Source organism: Camellia sinensis, chromosome 1, assembly GCF_055761805.1.
Source record: "Camellia sinensis isolate YWXY chromosome 1, ASM5576180v1, whole genome shotgun sequence".
In the NCBI taxonomy this organism is placed as follows: Eukaryota; Viridiplantae; Streptophyta; class Magnoliopsida; order Ericales; family Theaceae; genus Camellia; species Camellia sinensis.
The window spans coordinates 240,151,220-240,173,806 of NC_138961.1; the positions used below are offsets into that span (position 1 = coordinate 240,151,220).

Consider the following 22,587-nt stretch of genomic DNA (forward strand, 5'->3'; position numbering starts at 1 on the left):
TGAGAAAAAGTAATTGTATTATGTTAGCACGAGCAAAACCAATAAGCATATATGACAAGAACTCCGTAGATGCAAACTTTAAAATGCTTAACAGGCCCAAATATTTCCACGTGAAGAAAGATGGAACAATTTTGAGACTAGATTCTATCGATCTAAGGTAGAAAATTGAGATGCTTGGTAGAGAAGCATTTAGACTATGCAGGTATTGGATTGAACAGTGAATTACTGAACAATGGCTTTCTTTAGTTGTATTGAAAACAGTGAATTATTGAGATAATTGACTTTTTTTTCAGTAGCTACTTTAGCCAAAAAATCAAATTAGCAAACGGGGCCTGAGTAGAAGTTTGGTAAAATGAGAAAGACAAGGAAGTTTGAATAGAGATTGTTAAGAAAGACCTAAATGAGGGAAATTTTTATAATGTTGTTCTAAAAATTATGGAAGCTGGTTAACATGAAGACCATTACTGAGAGGGTAATTTATGATCTGGAGTTGGGCCGAGGTGACGGCCGAGCAGGTTGAGGGCCCAACGGTGTATGGGGCCGAGCTGATCAACTATCCGCCCAGAAATGGGCTACCAGAACTTGGGCCGGGCAGAGTTGGGACTGAGTGTGTGCCACCCCGGACCGTACAGAAACTGCTCGGCCAGGAAGTGACCGGTCAGACCAGGGTGCTCGGTCCGAGGATGGTCGAAGCCAGACAGACTGAGAGACCGGCGCCCGGAAAGGCGCGGTCAGCCGAGGTAGTTGATTGACCGGCAGGTAGGCCAACCAAAGGAGGTGCCCGGGCTAGGCTTTGCCGAGATGCCGCCTAGCCCGGTCCTCCGCGTGTTTGCCCGGCTAGGCGCATGAGTATGAAGCATGACATGGCCGAGGTAGAGCAGCTCGGCTGCCGAGCTCCAGCTGTGAAGTCAGGCAGTTGAGGTTAGGTGGTGAATGGCATGGTTTATGCTGACAGATGGGATAGCAGAGCCACGTGTCAGGAGATGACTGGGAGTGGATATGGGGCTCAGAAGGTATATAAGCATGTCTGCGCCCCCCAAACACAACACGAACATCTCAGTAAGAAATCCTTGCACTCAAACACTCTCTCCCCTCTCTCTATCCATCCTAAGGTGTGTGCTAATTTGACCGTCGGAGGGTGTTTCCGGCCACACACCGCCGGGTAGCTCACCGTTATTTGCTCGCAGGTGATCGGATATCGACGGAGCTCGGAAGAAAGGAATACGGGCACGCCGGAATATTTGCTCCCCGTACAATTGGCGCCGTCTGTGGGAACGTTTTAGACAAAACCTTGTCTTCCAGGTTCATCTGATCGCCGTCCATGGCGAACAACGACGAGTTCCCGTTGTCCGCCATCGACGGAGCCACCCCGGAGTATACCCGAAGGAGAGAGGGACCTCCTGCCGTCCATCCAATGGCTGACTTGGGGACGCCCACTGGAGGACAGTCAGGGGACGCGCGGGATAAGCGCGGAAGGAGTCATGGTCATTCACGGAGTCCAGACGGTCACCGGCGGAGAGACTCACACGCCAGGCGACTGGAAAGCAAGTTGAGGGATCAAGATGCTGTCATCAGGCGAATGGCGGCAGAGATGGAAGATCTCAAGCGGCATGTCAAAGGGAAGGGTGTGGCTGGAGTGGGTGACCACAGTGAGCGCACCCCATCCCGCCGTTCAGGCGGACAGAGTCAACGACATACTCAGTCCATATCTATCACCAGAAGTTACCAGGTTGGTGATTCCGACGTGCGTGCAGAAAAGTCTAGCGCGCAAGACAGCACCTACAAACCCTCACGTCCGGCGACGACGTCGAGATACTCTTATTCTGCTCAGTCAGAGGATCTACGGGCGGTATTAAAGGAGCGTGCTCGCCGGCGCGAAGCTCAGAGAATACCAGCTTTCCAGCGGCTGTCCTACGGGGTTGACGCCAGTGAGGAGGTCGGAATGCCTCCGCCCCGCCAAGCAGTGCCACTCTTTGAAGATATGGACTTGGCTAGACTGAGTGCCACTCCTTTTTCCCTGGAAATAGAAATAACACCGCTTCCGGCAGGCTTCCACCAGCCCAAGTTCACACTTTACGACGGAAAAACCGATCCGTACATGCATGTGAGCCACTTCCGACAGGTTATGGCCGGACATCGGCGCAATGACGGACTTATGTGCCTAATCTTCCCGTCAAGTTTAGGCGAGCTGGGCTTAAAGTGGTTCGAGAGGTTGCCGGAAGGGAGCATACAAAGGTGGCATCAGTTGGCCGAGGCGTTTGTTACGCGCTTCAAAACCAACACAAAAACACCAAAGGAAGTCGATCACTTGCTAAGTGTCAAGATGGAACCGTGCGACACACTGAAGGCGTACAATTCAAGGTATTGGGAAACCTTCAACGAGATCTTAGACTGTCCGGTCAACCTTGCTATCACGCAGTATAAGCGCGGTCTCCCGGTCGGACATAGACTGCGGGACTCGCTTACCATGCACCAGCCGACCTCCATGGGCCAGCTCATGCAGCGCATCAATGAGCACATCCGTGTAGAGGATGACGCGACGGCTTCTACCGTGAAAGCCAGTCCGGTCGGAACAGACAAGAAGACAGCAGGCAAAGTGCACGCAGTTGGGCAAGAGTCCAGCCGCACAAATGACCGAGCAGAGGAATCAGACCGAGGTTCAAATCGTAAAAACCAGGGTAGAGGACGTCAGAATGACCGGGATGATTACCCCCGAGATGACGTTGAGGACGCAAACAGAAGAATGAAGGCGAGGACTGGCATAACCACGGTCTTCAAGATTCCAATCTATCGCATACTTAGTGAAATCCGAGACGAGGAGTATGTCCAGTTTCCTGCTAAGTTGGGCGATGGACAAAAGGGCTACAATCCGCGGTATCGTTGTACGTTTCACCGGGAGAGGGGCCACCGGACTGAGGATTGTTTGCCTTTGCGACAACACTTGGAAGAACTGGTTGCGGCCGGGCATCTGGACCTTTACATTGATGGCGGCGTGAAACCGAATCAGGTTCCGGTCGATCCCAGGGGACAGGATGACCGAGATGCACCACCACAAGGAGTAATTAATGTCATCTACGGCATCGTGGAACCGGAGCGTGTTTGCGAACTCCGGGGCATGATCAAGAAGGCAGAGCATATGAGGGAAGTTTTGTCAGTACAGCCTGCCATCAAAAGAGAGAAGACAGAAGAGAAAGACGTGATTAGTTTCACCTCAGGGGATTTAGAGCGTATCCAGACGCCGCACAACGATGCTCTTGTAGTAACACTACGCGTCAAAGAATTTGATGTAAGACGGATCTTGATCGATCAGGGAAGCTCGGTCGAGATCATGTATTATGATGCGTTCAAACAGCTCAAACTCCGTGAGACAGACTTGGCTCCGGCCACTTCGCCACTCGTTGGATTTAACTCGCAGCCGGAGTGGCCATTGGGAAAGATTATCCTGCCGGTCAAAGCGGGATCCGTGGTCAAGCAAGTGGAGTTTTGGGTGCTACAAGTGCCTTCAACGTACAACCTTATCCTTGGAAGAGGATGGCTTCACGCCATGCAAGCCGTAGCATCGACCTACCACCAGGTGATGAGATTCCCCTCGGCTATGGGGGCAATCGAGGAGATTTGGGGTGATCAGGTCATGTCCAAGCAATGCTTCGTGGCGGTCAACGGGAGCCGGGCTGCCAAAGGATTCGTTCAAATGATCGAGGGACCGGAGGACCGGAGTGTCTTGGATGATGTTGGCACCAAAGCCGAAGACAAGGCTGTTGAAGAATTGGTCGAGGTGCGAATTGATGCCGAACAGCCGGACAGATTCTTCTTGCTCGGTTCAAGTCTCTCGGCCATGGAGAGAACCGAGATGATTAAGTTTTTGATGGCGAATATTGAAGTCTTTGCATGGTCGCCCTACGACATGCCTGGCCTTGACCCAAGCTTTATCTGCCATCACCTCAACGTCTTCCCTGGAGCAAAGCCGGTCATCCAGCGAACAAGGAGATCGGCGCTGCATCACGCCGAGGTAGTAGCAGAGGAGGTAAAGAACTTGCTTGAGGCACGAGCAATACAGGAAGTGCACTACCCTCGGTGGATTTCCAACACGGTAGTGGTGCCTAAGAAGAATGGAAAGTGGCGAGTTTGTGTCGACTACAAGACAGTCAACCGAGCTTGTCCAAAAGACAGCTTCCCTTTGCCGCGCATTGACCAGCTAGTGGATTTGACGGCTGGACACAATCGGCTCAGTTTCTTGGATGCGTACCGCGGCTATCACCAGATTGCCATGCATGGGCCTGACCAAGAGATCACCTCTTTCACGACTCCAAGGGTACTCTTCTGCTATCGAGTTATGCCCTTTGGTTTGAAAAACGCCGGGGCAACCTTTCAGAGGATAGTGACCAAAATGTTTGCTCCTTTGCTCGGTCGGACAATGGAGGCTTACATCGATGATATGGTGGTAAAGAGCCGACATGAGGCAAACCATTTGTCCGACTTAACCGAGATGTTCGCCATTCTGAAGAAGCACAAGCTGCGCTTGAACGCCTCGAAGTGTGCCTTTGGTGTGGGATCCGGGAAATTTTTGGGATTCTTAGTCACGAACCGAGGCATCGAAGCAGACCCTACTCAGATTAGAGCCGTGCAAGAGTTGAAGCAGCCCCGCTCGGCTAAGGACGTGCAGCATCTGGCCGGGATGGCCGCCGCGCTTAATCGATTTATAAGCCGGTCATCAGATCGCTGCCGCCCTTTCTTTCAAGCATTGAAGTCAAAATTCTCATGGGATGACGAGTGTGACCGAGCTTTGGCCGAGCTCAAGGATTATTTGTCTTCTCCGCCGCTGTTGGTTACACCAGAGCCCGGTGAGGAACTCTTCCTTTACCTTGCCGTCTCCCAGCACGCAGTAAGTGCGGTGTTAGTCCGAGCTGAAGGAATCAAGCACCTCCCAATTTTTTATGTAAGTAAGACCTTGCTGCCGGCTGAGACGAGGTACTTGCCGCTGGAAAAGCTTGCGTTGGCACTGATGATGGCTTCGAGGAAATTGGCACATTATTTTCATGCCCATACCATCGTCGTACTGACCGAGTTTCCCCTCAAGGCCTTGTTTGAGTGCGCAGACTTTTCAGGCCGAATTTTAAAATGGGCGGTCGAGTTGGGACAGTTCGATGTGAAGTTCCAGCCGCGCACCACAATCAAAGCCCAAACCTTGGCCGATTTTGTTGCCGAGTTCTCACCTGGCACTCATCCGGTATGCCCGGTCGACATTGCCGAGGCAGATGATGAGACGCACACAATGCCAACCGAGGAACAACCAGCTGAAGAAGGTAGCGCCGCGGAGTTAGCGCGCACCATCGAAGTTCCCTCAGTTTGCACGGTAATACCACCCGGCGATGCGATAACGGAGTTGTGTATCACCAACCCATCCACTCTGTCCGGTACCGCATCACCAAGGGGGGAAGGAATGGTTCCACACAGCTCAGAACTTGATGATTCGCCTACGGACTTGGGCATTCTGAACCAACTTGCTGAGTCCGGTGCCGAATCATCAAGGGGGGAAGGAATGGTTCCAGACAGCTCAGAACCTGCGGCCGGCTTCACACCGCAACCTGATGATTCGCCTACGGACTTGAGCATTACAGACATACTTGCTGAGTCCGGTGTCGAATCACCAAGGGGCACTAAATTTGAACCGGTCAACACCAAACTTGACACCGCACAGCCGAGCAGTTGTGATCCCATTGCCCTTCGCCACTCTCAGGACCCATCTGACTGCTGGAAGCTTTTTGTGGGGGACATGTGGAAGCTTTTTGTTGATGGAGCGTCCAACCGCCATGGTGCCGGCCTAGGTATTGTTCTTATATCCCCGGATGGCCTAACCATTGAGCATTCTATCACACTTGGCTTCTCGGCGTCTAACAACGAGGCTGAGTACGAGGCGCTTCTCGCCGGGCTCAAGAGCGCAATTCAAATGAAGGCTGCCGAGCTCCTGGTATACAGTGATTCCCAGCTTGTGGTTAACCAAGTTTCGAGGATTTATGAAGCGAAGGACGATAGGATGGCGAAGTACCAAGCTCTGGTCAGGGACCATATCAAGCAGTTTGAGGCAATCAGAGTCCAACGGATTGGCCGGGAAGAAAACAGCCGAGCTGATGAACTCGCCGGCCTCGCTTCCATGGTAGATAGCACGACTCCACACCCCCTGTTGATTGACTTTCTTCCGCAGCCGAGCATTGAAAACACCGGGCAGCCGGATGTACTCTGCGCCGAGCTAGGCCCTTCATGGATGGACCCCTTGATCTTGTTCCTCAAAGACCGGACTCTTCCAACGGACAAGAAACTAGCACACAAAATCCGGGTGAAGTCAGAGCGGTTTTGGCTCTCTCCATCAGGCGCGTTGTATAAGAAGTCCTTCACCGGTCCTTATCTCAAGTGCGTGCACCCGAATAGTGTGGATGCCTTCTTATTTGAAATTCACGAAGGCATTTGTGGCAGCCACATTGGGGGCAGGTCTTTGGCATACCGAGCTATTTCGCAGGGATACTGGTGGCCATGCATGCAGGCCGACGCACAAAAGTATGTCCGCAAGTGCGAAAAATGCCAGAAATTCGCCCATCAGATCCACCAGCCTGCTAGGGAACTTCTTCCCCTCACCAGTCCTTGGCCTTTCGCCATGTGGGGGCTAGATATAGTGGGACCACTGCCAACAGCACCGGGCAACCGGAAATTCTTCATCGCGGCCACAGATTACTTCACAAAGTGGGTTGAAGCTGAGCCCTTGGCAACCATCAAAGAGAAAGACGTGAAGCGATTTGTCTGGCAGAACGTTGTCACGCGGTTTGGCGTCCCCAAGATTTTGATCTCTAACAACGGCACCCAGTTTGACGGTCGCCTATTCAGAGGATTTTGTGAAGATTTGAAGATAGAATTCTACAACTCCACCCCGGCCTATCCGCAGTCCAACGGTCAAGCCGAAGCATCAAACAAGACTATACTAGATGGGTTGAAGAAACGGCTGGAAAAGGCTAAGGGCAAATGGGCTGAAGAATTACCTAGCGTCCTTTGGGCGTACCGAACAACCCCGCGACGTTCGACCGGGGAAACTCCATTTGCTTTGGCTTATGGCATGGAGGCGGTCATACCTTTGGAAGTTGGAATGCCCACCCTTAGAAGCGAAAGTTTCGAGCCCGAGCTAAATGCCGAGGCTATTGCCTTGGAGCTCGACCTAGCGGAAGAGCGCCGGGAGAAAGCCCTTATCCATGTGGCCACCTACCAACAAGAGCTCTCCAAAAAGTACAACAAGACAGTGCACCCCAGACCGTTCAAAGTTGGAGATTGGGTTTTGAGGAAGATTATGGGCAACACCCTGGTGCCAGGAGAAGGCAAACTAGGGGCAAATTGGGAAGGACCCTACAAGATCACTGGTCTGGCTGGCAAGGGGGCTTACCACTTGGAGGATCTAGAGGGAAGAGCCATACCCCGGCCATGGAATGCGGCCAACTTGAAACTGTATTATTTTTAAGCTTTTACTTTCCTCTTTTTGTAAAGAAATTTTTTGGCTTGCAAAGCAGAATGTAATTCTTGTTGTCAATTTACAGAAGTAATTTCGCCTAGCACTAGCACTTGGATTGTTCTTTTAATGTTTAAAACCGAGATAATGTGCTCCGGTTGGAAGAGTTGGTGTTTTGTCCAACTTCGGATTCCCAACCGAGATGATGTACTCCGGTTGGAAGAGTTGGTGTTTTGTCCAACTTCGGATTCCCAACCGAGATGATGTACTCCGGTTGGAAGAGTTGGTGTTTAGCCCAACTTCGGATTCCCAACCGAGATGATGTACTCCGGTTGGAAGAGTTGGTGTTTTGTCCAACTTCGGATCCCCAACCGAGATGATGTACTCCGGTTGGAAGAGTTGGTGTTTTGTCCAACTTCGGATCCCCAACCGAGATGATGTACTCCGGTTGGAAGAGTTAGTGTTTTGTCTAACTTCGGATTCCCAACCGAGACGATGTACTCCGGTTGGACGAGTTGGTGTTTTGTCCAACTTCGGATCCCCAACCGAGATGATGCACTCCGGTTGGAAGAGTTGGTGTTTTGTCCAACATAGGATGCCCAACCGAGATGTTATACTCCGGTTGGAAGTGTTGATTTGTCCGATTGTGTTACAACCGAGGTGGTTATTTCAGTTCATGTATTTGTCTTGTTCTGCTGAAGTGCTTCGACCGTGTTATGTATTCCGGTCGACAAAGTGTTCAAGCTATGAGTTATACCGAGATGTCTTGCTGAAGACAGAACTGATTACAGCCGTGCAAACACTTGGCAAAAATTTGAAATTTTCATTGATAAGAAATTCATTACAAAAGGTGGGGACCAAGCCCGGTTACATCAGAGTGTTGAAAGCAAAAATACAAAAAAGAAGAAAATTAAACTAGAGGGGATAGATGTGTGAATTCGTCCTCGCCGGCTTCAAGGTCAATGGTTGGACCGGTATCTTGGGCACCGGGATCCTCATTGTCGGGCTGCTCTTGCACCTCGGCCTCTTCTTCCTCAGAGTCTGTCTCCCCGTCCCCATCTTCAAGTCCCTCCTCGGCCTCAGCCTGTAAAGCGCTGAAAACATCGTTGGCATATGGCACGAGGTAGACCGGTAGTGAAGCTTTGGGAGGGTTGGCAAAAACGTCGGTGTCAGAGCCCTGGCCGAGCTGTTCGCAAGCGGATTTCCAGCCAGCCTTGAAGTATATGTCTTGTGTTGCAAAGACTTGCTTCTTGTAATTCTTCTCGGCCTCGTTGAAACCCGCGTTGTTGGCAGCCCGGCAAGCTTTCTTCTCCGACTTCTTCAAGGTATCCACCTCGGTCTGGAGCTCGCTTTGTTTTTTCTCGGCTGCATCCAGTTGACCGAGCAGCTTGTTATTATCAGTGTTGGCCATCTCAAGTGAAGCCTTAGCCCGGCCGAGCTCGGCTTGAAGGCTCTCGACCTGGCTGGCCATGTCGTTGGCTTTCTGCCTGAGCCGGTGGATGCGCTCCAAAACCAGATGTTGTTTTTGAATGGCCTGCAAAAAGAAAAGTTGATTAGAAACGGAACCGGGCAAACACTTGTGAAATTTTCAGAAAAACGTCGACTTACCCTAGCCATGGACTTCACTGACGATTTGACTAACCGAGTGTCAGGAACGTGGTCGCTGCCGACCACGTCGCACGGTAGTAGCAGGGCTTTGGACAGATCGAAGGTGAGCAGATGCTCTTTGTCAGCCTTGATCGAAGCCGTTGCCGGGATATCTTGACCCCGGTGCTTCAAATGTGGGCGCCAGGCCGGCACTGGGGCGGGCGCGTCTGTTGGGTGCTCAGTGGTAAGCTCGGTGACTAGCTCGGCGGACGGGTCTGCCCGAGCTCTCTTCCCGGCGCGCCTTGCAGAGGGTTCTCGGTTGGATTGCCCGGCGGATGGAGAGGCGAGGGCGACCACAGCGCTACTGGATTGACCGGCGGCTGGCGACCGGGTTACAACGCTTGGCAGCTCGGCGGGGGTGGCAGTGAGAAGATTCTTGATTCTGCTGCGTTTGGCCATCTCTTGCTCCTCGGTCAGGCGGATGAGAGGAACGTTCGGAAGGGTAGGGTCTGGAGGTGGCGAAGAAACTCTGAGGAAGTCAGTTACTCTACTCCGGCGCGGAGCAGAATATCTGTAAGTCGGGGTGTAACCGAGTAAGTCATTGCAATCTCGGTGGGGATACCGAAGCACGGTCCGAATTGCCTCGACGTTTGGAAATTGGTAGTTGGCTTGTAAGGCTTGGATTGCTGCAAAGGAAACAGGAAAACCGGTTAGTTGCAGAGTAAAGAGTTAGACCAACCGAGCAAGGTGAGCGGCTTACATGAAGAACCGAAGCTTTTGTTTATAAACCAGCCCGGTACCTCGGCTGTTTCGTAGTTGCCGGACACCCAGAAAAAATCGTCGTCGTGCATGTCTTTATCCGGGGTGCCGGTTATGATTTTTTCCTTGCCCGGTCTTATTTTCAAATAGTAAGCTAGGCCATCACCGGTGTGGCCCATCGTGTATTGCCTCAGTATCTCGGCTAGACCGAAGTTGATGCCTAGCCGATTGTTCAATTCGTGAACGCCGTTGATTATTCTATAAGTGTTGGTGGACACCTGTGTGGGTGCCAGCCCGGTGCGGCGGAGGAACTCGGTTATAAGAGGGTTGAGCGGGAAACGGAGGCCCCCCTCGACAATGGACAGCACGGTGAAGGGGCACTCCTCCCTACCCCAAGGTGTGGTCTCCTCTTCTGCGAGATCCAGATGGACATCGGCCGGGACGCCGTACTCCTCCCTGAAAGCAGCCAGCGCAGCCGGAGTATCCACTAGGAAGCGGAATTTCCCCATTTCTGGCCGGCTTGGTATAGCCCGGTTGAGTGGTTTGGCACTGTGGTAATTGGTTGCTGCTCGGTTCTGAGAGACTCAGGAACGACAATGGTCCCCTTGGACTCTGCAGGAAAAGGATGGCAAGTTTAAGTGTGAGCGCGGTCGCGCAAAAGGAGCTGGATTTTAGCTCGGTCATTAAAAGTGCCAAACCACCCCGGTTGTCTACCCTATCTAAGGAGCCCGGTCGCCCAAGCAGACCAGATGTTAGGCCGGATGAGCGACCAAGTCCTTTTGTTATCTCGGCTTTTGCCATGGTTGAAACAAACATGTTGTTTGCCCGGTTTGGTTGGTTTTTGGATCAAAAGAAGGCCCAGAGCCCGGTTCACCCCAGTTCTTCAGCGTTCTTCAGGAAGACGAAGAACACCAAGAACAGTGGGAGGTTTGGGACGTTTTCTATGGTCTAAACCCTAAAAGCTACGTTTCTGTGCCCTAAAGTGTGTAATATAAAAGAAAATGGCAACAGAATAAAGGTAGAATGACTTACCAGAAAAGGGCAGGGCCTAATCCCACAATCACGAAGAATGGCAGTCGAGCTTGAGCTTTAGAATCGTCAGAAATGGAGGCAGCAGTAGGAAGAAATGGAACGATGGGGGGCGGGTATGTATAGGCGAAAGAGACCGCCCAAATTCAAAATCTGACAAGAATGGCGGGTTGGCTTCTCGATGACCAATGGGAGCTCGCCACGTGTCCCCATTTATGGCTACGTCAGGATTGAAGCGACGGGATGAAGAGACGAAGAGCCAACCGAGCTACTTTCGACGAAAAGGCTGTAAGCCGAGGAACATGACCGGGGAAGCGTCATCTCGGTCGAAGTGAGTAATCCCAGTCACGTTTTCGTGGACGGAATTAAGGGGCAATTGAGAGGGTAATTTATGATCTGGAGTTGGGCCGAGGTGACGGCCGAGCAGGTTGAGGGCCCAACGGTGTATGGGGCCGAGCTGATCAACTATCCGCCCGGAAATGGGCTACCAGAACTTGGGCCGGGCAGAGTTGGGACTGAGTGTGTGCCACCCCGGACCGTACAGAAACTGCTCGGCCAGGAAGTGACCGGTCAGACCAGGGTGCTCGGTCCGAGGATGGTCGAAGCCAGACAGACTGAGAGACCGGCGCCCGGAAAGGCGCGGTCAGCCGAGGTAGTTGATTGACCGGCAGGTAGGCCAACCAAAGGAGGTGCCCGGGCTAGGCTTTGCCGAGATGCCGCCTAGCCCGGTCCTCCGCGTGTTTGCCCGGCTAGGCGCATGAGTATGAAGCATGACATGGCCGAGGTAGAGTGTGAGAACCCGAATATAAAAATTAAGTAAATAATTAAATAATAATATTACAATCTCAAATATTTTTGTGGTGAATTCTAAGGTGCAAATTAAATATTATTGGAGGATGTTTTAATTAATTTTAAACTTAAAATAAATTTGTGGTGAAAGCATTTAATTTAGAGGCAAGATTTATTATAAAAAATATATATATATATAGAGAGAGAGAGGAGGGTGTGACTTGAACTCTAGACCACAAGGTTAATATATAAGACTCCTACCATTTGAGTTGCATGTACCTTATACATGTGTTTTGTATATTTATCTATTTATTTGACCTATGTGTGCCCACCACTAGTATAAAATAAAATAAACACAAACCCTACTCTATTATTTGTTCACCACATAGGGCAACAACAGCAGCCACGGGAGAGGGTTAGAGAGAAGGAAAAAAAAGAAGAAGATGTTGCAATCAAAGAACTTTTGGGTGTGTTGTGTTGTGTGTGATCATCAAAGGTTAGCCCTCCTTGGTTTTCTTCTCTTCTTTTTGTTCTTCATCCTTATTCTATAATTATTTTGTTCATTGATGGAGAGGTTGTAGGTTTATGTATTGTGTATATAGATATCCTATTAAGAAACTTGAGGAGCTAAATTTATGTGTAAAGATTGGGTGTAATTTTCAGTCCAAAAATTCTGTACAAAGTCACAAATTTTAAAAATCAAGAAACCATATCAAATGGATGAATTTTAATCTGAAATTTTTACAGTAGATCAACTACACATTGAATTGCATATCTGAATTTTTTCATAATTTTTGGGAGTCGAAATCCATATAAATTGAGGTATTCAAATCTGTCCAGGAAACCAGTCCGAAACAGTAAATTCGGGAGTGTTGTTCTCTTTGGGTATAAATCCAAAAATTATCAAATTAGTGTCATTAGAACCGGTTATGAGTCTAGTTTCGTACGTTTTTGGCCTTGCATTGATTGCTCGTGTATATTAAGAGAACCGTCAATTTCTTTAAAGTGCTGCAGAAAACAACCTGTTTGGATATAATAAATTGTAGAAAAATTATTTTGATAAGCAAATCAAGTGAAACCAATTGGGTTTGAAACTTAGGATATATTAGATCATATCTGGAGGTTATTGGAATTTTTCGAATAGCGTGGAGTGGGTTTTGTAATTTTCAAAGTTAGCGAATAGATTGGGAAAACTTGTTTAAAACACTGTTTCATCTTAACGTTATTTTTAGTTAAGTTTCGATCGGAACCTATGTCTTGGGTGATTTTAGACCTTGAAGAACATGAACTTAGGTAATATTTAGGAGTAACGGTGAGTTGGGTTGAGCCGTGTTAGTGCGCTTTAGTTTGGGGTTACTTAGTTCGTATTCTTTAATATTTTTAAATTTGTAGTGACGTGTAGTTTTTATACTTGGTTCAGGGCACTAGTTGGACTTTCATACTCTATTCGAGGATTATATTATTGCGTTTCAGGTGAGTAGTTTCATGCTACGTATTTTTATAAATGTTCCCCTACCCTGAACTGTTGGAAAATTAAATTGTTGTTTCATGATAAAACTGTTTTGATAAATTATTATATTATCAATTGAATCAAATTATTTCTGAAACATGTGTGAACTTGGCATACTGTAAACTATTTGTTTTGGTCGCATGTTTATAATGATGAACTACCATGTTTTGCGAAACTGATGTATATTGATTATTGGGACCATGTGTGTATTTAGTCCAGGGAAATTATTCCACTGTGTGTGGTGACTCTGGCCACTAGGGAACAGATCCGGGTTAGGCCGTGATGACTCTAGTGCTCAACGATTGTAAGGAACAGACCTTTAAAAACAACTAGGTGACCTTCAATCGGATCGTCTTTGAGAAAAGGCCCAGGTGCCACCCTGAGGATGACTCTTAGTTCGGTATTGGATCCAACGGGGCTTATAGCCTGAGAAATGTGTGGCAGATTATTTGTTTTTCTTGGTACCCAGAAAAGTATTGGTGTTCATGTTATAATCTATTTTAAGTGAAAAATGTCGTTTATCATGTTCTTGCGAGACATGAGTATTTTAAGTGTTGAGCTGTGGAACCTTCTTTTTGAAACAGATTGTATTTACCAAACTGTATGCCAATCTAGTTTCTGTGATATATATCTTATTTTGGAATTGAACCCTGTTTTCAAAACTGTATTTACTATCCATGTTGCTACTCACTGAGCTATCAGCTGACTTAGTTTTTATCACTTCCAGGTGTTAGAAGGACTTAGAGTGGACTCATGGCATAGCGGGGACTCAATTGCATGGACCTCTAGGGCATTCCTTTAGTTTAGAGTGTTATGTTAAGTTTGTGCATATTTATATTTATTCTTATCGAAGTTCATTTAGGATTATTTTTGATATGTGGGTTGTTTATATCCCATAAGTTTGGATGGCTTTTGATTACGGTTGATTTTGCCGTTCAAAATTGTGGCATGTCTGGATTGAGTTTTGGTTATTTATTATTGGACTATTGTTCAGTTGTTCAATGTGATTGGATTCGTGTTTAGGCTTACGTGTGCCTTGGGCTAAGTCCCTGTGGGCCACGGCCGGTCATGCCCGGATTTGGGGTGTGACAATTGTGGTATCAGAGCTATAGATTTATCAAGTTACATACCTTGCATTTCATCATTTAGACGAGGTCCGAGTCCCTATAGTACTTAGTAGTGTTTGGTTAAGTTAGTTTTGTTTAAGCTTGTGTTGAATCGTTCTTGATTTCATTTTGAAGGTTAAGCGTTGGTACCTAGATATTTACACGGATTTTTGATTCTTTGTGAGCCTTTGATGTTTGTATTACCGTGTGTACTCCATTAGGAGAAATAGTAGTGTTAGGAGATGTATGTAGATCTTGTGAGGTAAACTTGGATGGTAGGATTGTTCTGGTGGATTTGATTTCTTTAGAGATGAAGGATTTTGATGTGATTTTGGAGATGGATTTGTTGACGAAGCATCATGCATCTATTGATTGTTTTAGAAAGAGGGTAGTTTTTGCTATCCTGGGATAACTTGAGTTTTTCTTCCAGGGGGATAGGAAAGGGTCTTCTATCTGTTTTACTTCTTCCTTTTAGGCTAATCGAATGTTAAGTAAAGGGTGTAATGATTATTTAGCTTGTGTGGTGAGTATTGAACTGTCAGAATAGAAGTTAGAGGAGTTGCCTATAGTGAGTGATTGTGTTGATGTATTTCCAAAGGATCTACCTGGACTTCCTCTAGATCGCGAGGTAGAATTTTTCATTAACTTGGTCCCAACACAACACTTATTTCTAAAGTCCCCTATATAATGGCACCATTGGAGTTGAGGGAGTTTCAAACTTAGTTATAGAAGTTGTTAGAGAAAGGTTTTATTAGGCCTAGTGTTTCACCTTGGAGAGCACTTGTGTTGTTTGTGAAGAAGAATGATGGGTCTATGAGATTGTGTATTGATTATAGAGAACTGAACAAAGTCATAGTGAAGAATAGGTATCCTTTGCCACACATTGATGATCTGTTGGACCGATTTCAGGGAGCTTAGGTATTCTCTAAGATTAACTTGAGGTTAGGCTATCACTAGTTGAAAGTAAGGGATGAAGATATTCCCAAGACAGCTTTTAGAACCCGTTATGGGCATTATGAGTTCTTGGTAATGCCTTTTGGTCTCACAAATGCACCAGCCACATTCATGGATTTAATGAACAGAGTATTTAAACCCCAACTGGATAAATTTGTGGTAGTGTTTATTGATGACATCCTAATTTATTCGAGGAGTAAGGAGGAGCATGAGCAGCATTTGAGGGTAGTATTTTAGATCCTTAGGGAGAAGAGACTGTATGCAAAATTTAAGAAGTGTGAATTTTGGTTGAGCATTGTATCATTTTTGGGTCATGTGGTAAGTAAAGATGGGGTATTTCTGGATAGCACAAAGGTGGTAGAAAATCGTTGATTGGCCACGACCTACTTCTGTGATAGAGGTACGTAGCTTTCTAGGGTTTGCTGGATATTACAAACAGTTTGTGGAAGGATTCTTTTGTATTGCTTGCTACTTACCAATCTCACTAGGAAAGGGGTAAAGTTTGAGTGGAATGATGATTGTGAGTGTAACTTCAAAGAGCTTAAACAGAGGTTAACATCAGCTCCAATCCTTGCCTTATCTACTGATGGTGGTGGTTTTGTGATTTATAGTGATGTTTCATGATAGGGTTTAGGATGTGTGCTCATACAGCATAGGAAGGTGATTGCTTATGCATCATGATAGTGGAAAGTACATGAGAGAAATTATCCTACGCACGACTTGGAGTTAGTAGCAATGATTTTCGCTCTTAAGATTTGGCGACATTATTTACGGGGAGTCATGTGAGATTTACATTGATCATAAGAGTTTGAAGTATATTTTCACACAGAAGGAATTAAATTTGAGGCAAAATATATATATATATATATATATATGGCATGAGTTATTAAAAGATTACGATGTGAATATTTTGTATCATCTGGGAAAGGCAAATGTGGTGGTAGATGCCTTGAGTAGGAAAGTAGTAGTCGAAGATGTAGCTGCTTTGTCTATTGAGAGTTGTTTGGTGAAAGACATGAGATGTTTGAGGCTTGAGGTTGTTACGCCTGGTGATAGGGCTTATTGTAGTCAATTGAAAGTTCAGCTGACCTTTAGAGAACGGATTCGTATAGCACCGGAGATTGACCCCCAGTGTGAGCGTATTAAAGGAGAGATGGCAGAGGGTAAGCATATAGACTTTGTGGTTAGTGATGATGGGTTGCTTAGATTCCGTGGCTGAATTTGTGTTCTTGCTGGTGGTGATTTGAGGAAGGAGATTATGGTAGAGGCACATAGTTCTAGTTATAGTTATAGCATTCATCTTTGAAGTACTAAGATGTATCGGGATCTTTATGAACATTTTTGGTGGAATGGTATAAAGGGAGATATTGTAGAATTTGTGGCTCAGTGTTTGGTGTGTCAACAAGTTAAAGTAGAATATTAGAAACCTGCGGGGAAACTACAACCCTTGCCTATACCAGAGTGGAAGTGGGATCATGATACCATGGACTTTGTGTGTGGTTTACCTCGTACTAGTAGTAATCACGATGCAGTTTGGGTAGTTGTTGATAGATTAACCAAGTCAGCACATTTTATTGCAGTATGGATGACCTATTCTCTAGCTCAATTTGCACAGTTGTATGTGAAGGAGATTGTTAGATTGCATGGTGCACCTGTGTCAATAGTGTCAGATCGGGACCCTCGTTTTGTGTCTAAGTTTTGGGGTGCGTTACAGTCAGCTATTGGTACTTGGTTAAATTTTAGTTCAGCTTATCACCCTTAGATAGATGGGGTATCGGAGAGGACTATTCAAATCCTTGAGGATATGTTGAGGGCTTATGCTTTGGAGTGGAGAGGTAATTGGGATGATTATTTGCCGCTCATGGAGTATGCGTATAATAATAGTTATCATTCTAGTTTGGGAGTAACTCCTTATGAGGCTTTGTATGTGAGGAAGTGTAGGTCTCCTTGTGCTGGTATGAGGTTGGTAAGAGGCAAATGTTGGGACTTGATTTGGTGGAGGATGCTACACAGAAAATTATAATCATTAGAGAGAGATTATTGACTGCTCAGAGTAAACAAAAAAGTTATGCTGATCATCATAGGAGAGATTTAGAGTTTCATGTGGGGGATATGGTATTCTTGAAAGTATCACCATGGAAAGGAGTCATCAGGTTTGGAAAGGAATGAAAGTTGAGTTCTAGATACGTTGGACCATTTGAGGTACTAGAGAAGGTTAGTGAGGTTGTGTACCGTGTTGTTTTACCCCCTAGGTTGGTAGGAGTGCATAATGTGTTTCACGTGTCTATGCTGAGAAAATATGTGCACAGTCCGTCGTATGTGATAGATTATGAGCCGCTTCAGATTAGAGAGGATTTTTCGTATGAGGAGATGCCTGTTCAGATTTTGTATTCAGAAGAGAAAATGTTGCGTACAAACGCCATTAAATTGGTTAAGGTACTGTGGCGTAATCATCTAGTTGAAGAGGCGACTTGGGAATGCGAGGACGAGATGCGCGAGAAGTACCAACATCTATTCTCATGATTTACTCAGGTTAGTTTCGAGGACGAAACTTTTTTTTAGGGGGGGAGAATGTGAGAACCCGAATATAAAAATTAAGTAAATAATTAAATAATAATATTACAATCTCAAATATTTTTGTGGTGAATTCTAAGGTGCAAATTAAATATTATTGGAGGATGTTTTAATTAATTTTAAACTTAAAATAAATTTGTGGTGAAAGCATTTAATTTAGAGGCAAGATTTATTATAAAAAATATATATATATATAGAGAGAGAGAGGAGGGTGTGACTTGAACTCTAGACCACAAGGTTAATATATAAGACTCCTACCATTTGAGTTGCATGTACCTTATACATGTGTTTTGTATATTTATCTATTTATTTGACCTATGTGTGCCCACCACTAGTATAAAATAAAATAAACACAAACCCTACTCTATTATTTGTTCACCACATAGGGCAACAACAGCAGCCACGGGAGAGGGTTAGAGAGAAGGAAAAAAAAGAAGAAGATGTTGCAATCAAAGAACTTTTGGGTGTGTTGTGTTGTGTGTGATCATCAAAGGTTAGCCCTCCTTGGTTTTCTTCTCTTCTTTTTGTTCTTCATCCTTATTCTATAATTATTTTGTTCATTGATGGAGAGGTTGTAGGTTTATGTATTGTGTATATAGATATCCTATTAAGAAACTTGAGGAGCTAAATTTATGTGTAAAGATTGGGTGTAATTTTCAGTCCAAAAATTCTGTACAAAGTCACAAATTTTAAAAATCAAGAAACCATATCAAATGGATGAATTTTAATCTGAAATTTTTACAGTAGATCAACTACACATTGAATTGCATATCTGAATTTTTTCATAATTTTTGGGAGTCGAAATCCATATAAATTGAGGTATTCAAATCTGTCCAGGAAACCAGTCCGAAACAGTAAATTCGGGAGTGTTGTTCTCTTTGGGTATAAATCCAAAAATTATCAAATTAGTGTCATTAGAACCGGTTATGAGTCTAGTTTCGTACGTTTTTGGCCTTGCATTGATTGCTCGTGTATATTAAGAGAACCGTCAATTTCTTTAAAGTGCTGCAGAAAACAACCTGTTTGGATATAATAAATTGTAGAAAAATTATTTTGATAAGCAAATCAAGTGAAACCAATTGGGTTTGAAACTTAGGATATATTAGATCATATCTGGAGGTTATTGGAATTTTTCGAATAGCGTGGAGTGGGTTTTGTAATTTTCAAAGTTAGCGAATAGATTGGGAAAACTTGTTTAAAACACTGTTTCATCTTAACGTTATTTTTAGTTAAGTTTCGATCGGAACCTATGTCTTGGGTGATTTTAGACCTTGAAGAACATGAACTTAGGTAATATTTAGGAGTAACGGTGAGTTGGGTTGAGCCGTGTTAGTGCGCTTTAGTTTGGGGTTACTTAGTTCGTATTCTTTAATATTTTTAAATTTGTAGTGACGTGTAGTTTTTATACTTGGTTCAGGGCACTAGTTGGACTTTCATACTCTATTCGAGGATTATATTATTGCGTTTCAGGTGAGTAGTTTCATGCTACGTATTTTTATAAATGTTCCCCTACCCTGAACTGTTGGAAAATTAAATTGTTGTTTCATGATAAAACTGTTTTGATAAATTATTATATTATCAATTGAATCAAATTATTTCTGAAACATGTGTGAACTTGGCATACTGTAAACTATTTGTTTTGGTCGCATGTTTATAATGATGAACTACCATGTTTTGCGAAACTGATGTATATTGATTATTGGGACCATGTGTGTATTTAGTCCAGGGAAATTATTCCACTGTGTGTGGTGACTCTGGCCACTAGGGAACAGATCCGGGTTAGGCCGTGATGACTCTAGTGCTCAACGATTGTAAGGAACAGACCTTTAAAAACAACTAGGTGACCTTCAATCGGATCGTCTTTGAGAAAAGGCCCAGGTGCCACCCTGAGGATGACTCTTAGTTCGGTATTGGATCCAACGGGGCTTATAGCCTGAGAAATGTGTGGCAGATTATTTGTTTTTCTTGGTACCCAGAAAAGTATTGGTGTTCATGTTATAATCTATTTTAAGTGAAAAATGTCGTTTATCATGTTCTTGCGAGACATGAGTATTTTAAGTGTTGAGCTGTGGAACCTTCTTTTTGAAACAGATTGTATTTACCAAACTGTATGCCAATCTAGTTTCTGTGATATATATCTTATTTTGGAATTGAACCCTGTTTTCAAAACTGTATTTACTATCCATGTTGCTACTCACTGAGCTATCAGCTGACTTAGTTTTTATCACTTCCAGGTGTTAGAAGGACTTAGAGTGGACTCATGGCATAGCGGGGACTCAATTGCATGGACCTCTAGGGCATTCCTTTAGTTTAGAGTGTTATGTTAAGTTTGTGCATATTTATATTTATTCTTATCGAAGTTCATTTAGGATTATTTTTGATATGTGGGTTGTTTATATCCCATAAGTTTGGATGGCTTTTGATTACGGTTGATTTTGCCGTTCAAAATTGTGGCATGTCTGGATTGAGTTTTGGTTATTTATTATTGGACTATTGTTCAGTTGTTCAATGTGATTGGATTCGTGTTTAGGCTTACGTGTGCCTTGGGCTAAGTCCCTGTGGGCCACGGCCGGTCATGCCCGGATTTGGGGTGTGACATAGAGCAACTCGGCTGCCGAGCTCCAGCTGTGAAGTCAGGCAGTTGAGGTTAGGTGGTGAATGGCATGGTTTATGCTGACAGATGGGATAGCAGAGCCACGTGTCAGGAGATGACTGGGAGTGGATATGGGGCTCAGAAGGTATATAAGCATGTCTGCGCCCCCCATACGCAACACGAACATCTCAGTAAGAAATCCTTACACTCAAACACTCTCTCCCCTCTCTCTATCCATCCTAAGGTGTGTGCTAATTTGACCGTCGGAGGGTGTTTCCGGCCACACACCGCCGGGTAGCTCACCGTTATTTGCTCGCAGATGATCGGATATCGACGGAGCTCGGAAGAAAGGAATACGGGCACGCCGGAATATTTGCTCCCCGTACAATTACCCAAATGTTGTTCCTAGTCAAGTTGTGGTGCTAGGAAGGGTAAAATTTGATGCAGTCTTCTATCTGGTTTTACTTTCATGAAGCGTCCACCCCCCTATTTCTGCCTACATTCCATTCTTGGCAATCCAAGTTTTCTAATTGTGCAAAGCAATGGCTGTGGGGATATTGAATGATGCAAGTAGTTGTTTGATGCCTTAGAGAAGGGGTGGTCTGTATGATGATTCATGTGATGCTCGTATAATGTTATAAATAAGATGTTAAGCCTTATTATAATTCTATCCTGTTAAGATCCATATATCTTTGTTGTGATTTCACAGATAACTGGAATTTATTCCATTACTCTCAGTTTAATTGTGCCTTGTATTTTATTTTTTTGAGGAACTGCATGAACAACTTCTCTGTGATTATGGGTGTCATTTATTTTTCGGTCACTTGTGCATTCTACCATCTCCCATTGGCTAGAGAAATGTAGAATGCACATGGGACTGTCAAGTTATACTACTTTTTACTGTTGTTGAATATATAAGAAAAGATCAAATACCTGGTTTATGTATGGATTACTTCTTTTGCAGGCCTAACGAAGCTTGAGTCTCTAAATATTAAATGTTGCAATTGCATAACAGATGCTGATATGAAGCCTCTTTCAGGTAACTCTCTCTTTCTGCATTTCAGTTTTATGATTATATAAATTTACTGTTGATAAACTATAAATTTACATGTAACAAGAGACTCCTTTCAATGCAATTCAAAATAACAGCTTTGCAAACTAAGTTAAATAAGATTCATAAAGTTTTTCAAGGTGGAATTTTTTTTCATTTCATGCCACTTTTATTTATTCAAAGCTATATTGCACATAAATGGGCATGTTAAAACCTCATCTTCTAAAATTAGAATATCCCTCAAAGGCAAAGAAGGCAATGATGACATTGGGAATGATAATATGCAAGATTGTAAAACCAGCAAGTATAAAATAAAATTCATTCTCTATTTTCCTATGTGGCTAAATAATTGTACTGATTCTAATAAAAAATTCACTTTAAAAAGATAACATCAAGTTTGAAAACTTAATTGGTATTATTCTATGGATTCACATGCTCCAATTAATAAAACCCCATTGCAACTCTTTCGCTAACAGTTTATCTGATATTATAAAAATGGACTATTTCTACTTCAAGAGCAATCTTTCAGTAAAGGAATGGGAGAGATATTGTAATACATATTTACTCATGGGTTCAGTAGCCAAATGATAATAGACAAGCCGAATGGTACCATCAACAAAGAGGAAGTGCTTGAAATTATAGTACTTGGTTTTACATTTGAAATACCATTTACATAAATGACCATTCATGCATTTGGTTTTTAATTTGCCTTGGTCTATAAGAAACGGCTCCACTAAGTAAATAAATAACTCCATGATCTATTGGTTTGAAGCCACTTCAACAAAATTTTGAAAAACATTTTTACATCTAACTAACTTCCATAGTTTTTTTTTACTAACTTCACTCCAAAAAATTCAAGTTTTGTTTTCTTACTAACTTCCATAGTTTTTTTTTTTTTAATTATTGGACCCAATATTTGACATTGTGTTGTAATCTTTCATCAATTTCTTTGCACATTAGAACCAAGTACATTTATTGGAATAGATATATCATTTCTTTCACATAATTTGTAGAACTTGAATATTTTAATGTCTACAAAGTTAGCACATTAACCAAGAGTTCATGCAACCCACTCATAGGTTAGAGGTCCGATTCTCTTCACCGATGTGTTATGTTTCTTGGATTTGAGGCAAGAGTTACTCCAATCAA

General features: G+C 44.4%; 2 long non-coding RNA genes across 2 annotated transcripts; both read left to right on the top strand.

The window, feature by feature from the left end:
• The first annotated feature begins 11,649 nt into the window (after positions 1-11,649).
• LOC145804723 (uncharacterized) lies at positions 11,650-14,339 on the top strand. The gene is made up of 3 exons (XR_014347065.1): positions 11,650-12,146; positions 13,071-13,123; positions 13,888-14,339. It is a non-coding gene; the product is annotated as an uncharacterized LOC145804723 (long non-coding RNA).
• Positions 14,340-17,798: 3,459 nt separating this feature from the next.
• Positions 17,799-21,178, top strand: LOC145804724 (uncharacterized). The gene is made up of 3 exons (XR_014347071.1): positions 17,799-18,287; positions 19,212-19,264; positions 20,029-21,178. It is a non-coding gene; the product is annotated as an uncharacterized LOC145804724 (long non-coding RNA).
• Positions 21,179-22,587: the final 1,409 nt, after the last annotated feature.